At 37.7% G+C, this 7,050-nt stretch overlaps 1 long non-coding RNA gene across 1 annotated transcript in view; it reads left to right on the plus strand.

Annotated features, from left to right (window-relative positions):
- LOC118762706 overlaps positions 1-4,826 on the plus strand; it is a 9,589-nt gene extending 4,763 nt beyond the window's left edge. The window contains exons 2-3 of the long non-coding RNA XR_004998459.1: positions 500-504; positions 4,539-4,826. This is a non-coding gene — a long non-coding RNA (uncharacterized LOC118762706). The remainder of the gene's footprint in view (positions 1-499; positions 505-4,538) is intronic.
- Positions 4,827-7,050: the final 2,224 nt, after the last annotated feature.

Below are 7,050 nucleotides of genomic sequence, written 5' to 3' on the forward strand. Positions count from 1 at the left end.
TGATGGGTACAAGTACCTTGGGATCCTGGAGCTTGATAATATCTTGCACAAAGAAACATAAGACACCAAGAGATCACCAAGAAAAAAATGCTTTCTAATCGATACCAACAGATGGCAATGTCTCTCTAAAAGAGACGGAGAAACTTTCAAAATAGAAAAGCCTGGAAATAGAGTTAACTTGAATGTGGAATCTAAAAACAGAAAGAATTCCTATCATAGTGGGCGCATTAGGTATGATAAAAAAATATTCAGACAAATGCATGACTAAAAACACCAGGACTAACAAATATATATAACAGGCAGAAAATAGCACTACTGGACACTGCACACATCCTACAGAAAACACTTTCAATATAGTGACCGTAAGAGCATTACAAAAACCGCAGCACATACCCAAGGCACACAGAGCTGCGCTTGGTAGTGCAGCGAAAGCACATTTTAAAAATAAAACTACTGAATAATATATATATATAAAGCTGAAGTTGTCTGTGTGTGGCAGGTTTGGTAGCCTTCAACTAACACTATCTCCCCCGAGACCCTGCGGCGCAAGTTGACCAAAATTGAGAGTATGATAGAAGGCTTGCTCTTCCTTCCGTAGAAGAAAAAATTCAAATCGGACCATGTTAACACCAAAAATTATTTACATCAAAAAGGTGCTTTTTTTTTCTCTGAAAATCCCTATTTTTTAACGATTTTTAACTGCTGTGTCGCCATTTGTCGGTGTATTTCAACCAGAAAAATGTTCACTTAAAGAGAATAACAAGCTACATAATGCAAAATTTTTACTTTTCAAAAATTCCAATTCTAAAGGGTCGAGACAATCCCGAGCAACGCCGGGCGATACTACTAGTAATAATTATGTTTCAGTCAGTTTCGTATCGACTGTCCGATCATTTTTCCCTTCCAAGCTAGGAATAGGGAAGTAGAGATATATATATAAATCAATGACGCCGTATGAACGCCTCATCTCTTTAGGTGTGACTCAGGTTTGAGTCACTCCTCATCGATGTCCAGTGGAATATGTAATTGGATCATTGCTGTATTGTTTGTGTTTATGGAAGGGAAACAACTTCACCTTCTGGACCCAATCTTTTTTCAACATATCATTATACTATATATGTGGTTGAGAGCAAACTAATGAAACACACGAGTGTTTCATTAGCTTCTGTTTTTAGATTCCACATTCTGGTTACCTCTATTTCCAGGTCTTTGTATTTTGAAAGTTTCTCCGTCTCTTTTAGAGAAACATTGTCATCTGTTGGTATTGATACATCGATTAAAAAACATTTTTTTTCTTGGTGATCCCTGACATCTATATCCGGTCTATTGGCCTTAATTTCTCTATCTGTGGGCATATCCCACAGTATGGTTGCTTTCTCATTTTCTGTGACCTTTTCTGGTGTGTACCTATACCATCTTTTTTCTGTTGCTATTCCATAGTGTTGGCATAGATTCCAGTGTATGTAGGTCCCAACTCTGTCATGTCAGGGAATATATTCCTTTTTAGCCAGGACCGGGCGACCAGAAACACTGTTTTGTCGTCTACATTTGCATTGACTGGGTTGTTGAGAGTGAAGTATCTTAACTAAGGGGTACTCTACTCCTCAACTCAACTGATATGATTTTAAGATTTCTCTTCCATGGTTGGTAATTGTTCATCAACACACCTGACCAATTCTATATTTCTCCGGGACATTGAAAATACGAGGGCTGTTGGTCCCGATGTATGTAACATGGTGAACATAAGTTAAATTGTCAAAATCTATTCCCCATCGTCAGGGGGACTGACTACAGGCTAAAATTTGCAGATATGGAGAGTGGGTACATTAGAAATAGCTAAATAGCTTAACCTGGATTTGATCCTGTTCCGCGGTTGCCTTATTGCTAGCTTATCATGAAATTTGCGATAATTCTACGATAATAGGTTTGGAAATCTACGATAATAGGTTTGGATAAAAGTGTACCCACAATCAATGAAGGTGACGGGGTGGGCGTTAATGCATTCCTCGGCTTTTTCCGGTCATATGACTTCATTCCTCATTCTTCAATAGAGTTAAGTGTCTACTTATATAGTAGTATTGTTATTGTTTTTGTGATAGGGTACCCATTCATGACCTCTCAGTCGAGTGGTAGACTCCATTGAGACTCTTCAATCTAAGATGACATCATTACAAATTAACAGTCCGATTCCGCTTTCAGGGTTGGAACACAAGCAACAATCGAAGAATAAGAAGGAAAAAAGAGAGAGAAAAAACAAGCAAAAAAACAAAAACAAACAAACCAAAAAACAAAACTAAAACGAAAGAACAACATAATAACTACTAACAAACCAACAAAATAAAAAACAAAACAAGAATAAACACATCTGTAGTGCCATTCCAAAAGAAATGGTTGAGAACTGTCATTGGAACTTATTTCCGAATTGCATTTCGGCGTTTTGGCAAAATTCCATTATGGAATTGAACCGGCTAACTTTCGATTCAGTTGCTTCATTTCTGTTTTTTTTCTCTTTCTCTCTCTCTTTTTTTTTTTAATCTGTCAACACCAATTATGCTCCCCACCAGAATCACCATTCATCATCACAAGAGACAAAAATAAAATAAACGTAAAAAAACCCCCCAAAAACATCAAGACCAATAAAACAGACTCATTTTGGCACTCTGTATACAGAATTCCAATGTTTGCGGCAAAATCGGACACACACACACACCACGCACACACACACACACACACACACCACACACACACACAGACACACACACAGACACACACACACACGAACTCATGCACATACACACTCACGCACACACACACATATAAACTATTTTGCTGATATGCATGTATGTATGCATATACGTATGGGTGCATATGTGTGTGTATCTATGTATGCAGACATATATGTGTATATGTACAAATGCATAGGTGTGTATATCAATCTACCTATATGTATGTGTATATATATATATGTACTCGTGTATGTGTATATATATATATATATATATATATATATATATATGTGTGTGTGTGTGTGTATATGTGTGTATATATAAGTATATATATATATGTGTATATATATGTACACATAAACACATATATATTTATACTCATACATATACAATTCTTGGCTGAATCTGCAATTTCACTTAATCTAAAACTGTATCACCACCACCACCATCACCCTTACTTCCACAACCATCAGCAACAACAACAGCAACAACAACAACAACAACAACAACAACAAAAACAATAGCCACAACAATGTCCTGTATCAGAGATAAGGAATATTTTGGAATATTTTAAAGTCGAACTATTTTCTTCATGAAATTGAAAAAACAAACAACCAAAATAAAAACGAAAGAAACGCACCAAAAAAACCCCAAGCAAAAAGCATATAATAAAAAAACAAAAAAAACAACAACAAAAAGCAAAAAGAAAACCCCAGCAAAAATTCCAAATCATGTTGTGGGATAGTTCTAAAGTAGGACTTGAATTAAATACTAAAATCACAGAAACCCTGTATTAATTCTAGAATCCCTACAAATTTTTATAAATAGAATTAAGAGGCAGCACTGAAAATGAAAAGTTAACGAGGTCGTCTCTGTAAACAAAGCAGTCAAAGATAGAAAAATAGGTAATTGGTGTACATACATATTTCAGGAGTTGTTGCTCTTTCGTCAGCGCCATATTAACAACCCATTAACCAGCCATGAACACATTGCTCAAATACCTACTAAGTTTAGTGGCATAACACTATTGGATAGACCAGTTTACATATTATACACATTCCTGGCAACTGGTATGTGTATATTCATTGCTGGTTGGGACACTGCATTTCGTTTTGCAACCATAATTTGCTACCAAGAATTGGGTTGTCCGGAAAGTTCATGCCGATTTATAGCAGCTTACCTTTCGACTTATTTTAGAACATGGTTGAGTCCATACAACAGGATTTGGCCACACCTCCATTTAGAGCACAGTTTAAGCTATCTTTTCGTGGAATAAGGTTTATGTTCCTATAACCTGTGTTAATTCTGTAACCCTTTGAAATGGAAGATAAGAAAGTTCATTTTCGGCCCTTGATGCTTTGGGAACCAGACAAAAATTGCTGCAGCTCGGCTGGGATGTGTTACCCGGCTCTCCATATTCACCAGATGTTGCTCCTTCGGATTTCCACTTATTCAGGTTTCTGCAGAATAGTCTTAATGGTAAACATTTCAATTTCTTGGATGACGTAAAAAGATACCTTGATGAATTCTTTGCCATGAAACCACCTCAATTCTGGGAAGAGGGTATTTTCAAGTTAAAGGAAAGATGGAGACGCATTGTGCAACAAAATGGTTCGTATTTGGTTGATTAAAAATGTAATGACAAGTATTTATTGACCTTTTTCTTTCTTTTAAAAATCGGCACGAACTTTCTGGATAACCCAACATATCAAAGGTTTATAATTCAAGACTGTGTCCTACTAATTCTACAATGTTTTACATTGGTTAGCTTTATTACCCCCGCCTTAGCGAAGGCGGGGGTATTGTTTTCAGTCGTGTTTGTTCGTCTGTGGACAAGATGTCTCAAGAACTGTTGGATGGATTCGGATGAAACTTTCTGGGATGTTTGGCCTCGTGACTGGCACAAACTGATTAGATTTTGGGATCGATCCGGTACGGGACAAGGATTCTGGGTTACTTTTCCGTTTTTTAAAAAAATGTTTTGAGAGCGGTCGGGTTCATTTATGGTATCCTCGTTTGTGAGAGAAGTCGCGTTTATTTCAGATATTCTCATCTTAAAACTCCTCTCCGGTTAATCATTGAGAGGACGTTGGTGTTGCCTTGGCGGAGGTTTGCGCTCTCTGAGTGCTCTTGTTATAAAGTAATGCCTATTTACGGACAAGTGGACTGAGCAATAAAAGTTAAGTGTCTTAAAGAGAAGATAGATAGATAGATAGATAGATAAATAAATAGAGAGATAGATAGATAGATAAATAAATAGAGAGATAGATAGAGAGAGACCATATGTAATAGAGTCACGAGCAACTGATATTCCAAGTTTACCAAACTAAGTGCTCTGCTAAATAATACATAACGAGTTAATCTTCTTTCTTAGATCTATCACATCATAATTAGAATCCCACTTTCATCATGATTATGGTTTCACTTATTCCGCCGTGGTCGACTTTACCTTTCATCCTTTCGGGGTCGATAAATTAAGTACCCGTTGAGTACTGGGGTCGATGTAATCGACTTTCCGCTTCCCCCAAAATTTTAGACCTTGTACCTATTGTAGAAAGGGTTATGGTTTCACTCAAACATTTGGCAATATGTGGTATTTCGTCAGACTTTACATTCTGAGTTCAAATCCCGCCGTAGTCAACTTTGGTTTTCGTCGCTTCGGGGTTGACAGAATAATACCAGTTGAGCACTCATCGAAATGGCTGGCCTCGTGCCAAAATTTGAAACGAATATTTCTTTTTAAACCAGAACATTCCAACATTATTTTAATGCCATTTCTATCCAAGAGTCTGCTGTTCCTCAACAAAGCCGCAAAGAACTCCTTTGATTTCCGTACAAATTTTACTGTTTTTATATTTCATTTATATTTTTACACAGCCACAAACCAGAACATTAAATATCATATTATTGCTACGGTTTATGGCGACATCAATTCAAACTTCGTGCTGTTAGTCTTGGAGAAACTCGTAAATCTTCTCCTCAAGAACGTTCCAGACTTCATTACAGAATGCACATTTGTCAGTGCAAAAACCATAGAAGTGAATATCTTTGACAAACTTCAAATATCAGCTGAAGACGCAATGGATTGTGACATCCCCCACAGATTCTGCGCTTCCGCACCTCCCCTCCCTCTAAACACAAAACCATTATAGTTGCAGGTGTGGCGTGTAGTAAGAAGCTTGCTTCCCCAAGCACATAGTACCAGGTTCAGTCCCAATGCGTGGCATCTTGGGCAAGTTCTACTATAACATCGGTTCGACCGAGGCCTCGAAAGTGGATTTTGTAAACGGAAACTGGAAAAAGCCCGTCACACACACACACACGAACCTACACACACATACATACACTCGGCGTTTGTGGCTTTTAATTTTGCCTTTAGGTTCTAATTGCTATAGCCCACCCTTTTTAATTTGTTGTATATATATATATATATATATATATATATATGTGTGTGTGTGTCACCACGACTTGACGACCTGTGCTAGTTTGTTTACGTCCCCATAACAGCGATTCGGTGACTGACCGATAAAATAAGTACTAGGCATTAAAAATGTATTGAGGTCGATTCATTCGACTAACTATTCTCCAAAGTGGATTTGGTAGACGGAAATTGAAAGAAGCCCGTCGTATATATGTATGTGTGTCTGTATAACAATGTGTTATTGTGTCTGTATTTGCCCCCTCCCACATCGCTTGACAACTGATGCTGGTGTGTTTAAGTCCCCGTAATTTAGCGGTTCGGCAAAAGAGACCGATAGAATAACTACTAGGCTTACAAGGAATAAGTCCTGGGGTCGATTTTCTCGACTAAAGGCGGTGCTCCAGCATGGCCGCAGTCAAATGACTGAAACAAGTAAAAGAATAAAAGAATATACCACATACACATTGTTATTTAGATATGTTTAAAAATTGCTACAATCATCATCATTTGACCCCCAAAAATCCGTCAAACAAATCGTCATTTACAGTTTCATCGTAAGGGTCTCAGAATCCGGTGAGTCGACTTCGGTTTCATCTTCACTCTCATACAGCATTTCATCCTATCGTGGGTTTCAGTTCCGTTAGCCATGCACGATAATACGACCGCAAACCTTGTCTTTTCATGACCCGTGCCTCTAACATGCACGGTTTTTGCGCCTTTCATGTCAACCGTTCTGTCACCCATCATGTCAAAGTTTAATGGGGTCTCATCCATGTTTCCGATACATGACATAGGAAAGCTGACGTCTTTGCCTCATTCCAACAATAAATCGATGAAAACTGGTAACTTTACAGTCAAGGTCTCTTGGTAGCTTTTGAGCGATTTTCGTTTTTGTTCGTATCA

This window comes from Octopus sinensis, linkage group LG3 (genome assembly GCF_006345805.1).
Source record: "Octopus sinensis linkage group LG3, ASM634580v1, whole genome shotgun sequence".
Lineage (NCBI taxonomy): Eukaryota > Metazoa > Mollusca > Cephalopoda > Octopoda > Octopodidae > Octopus > Octopus sinensis.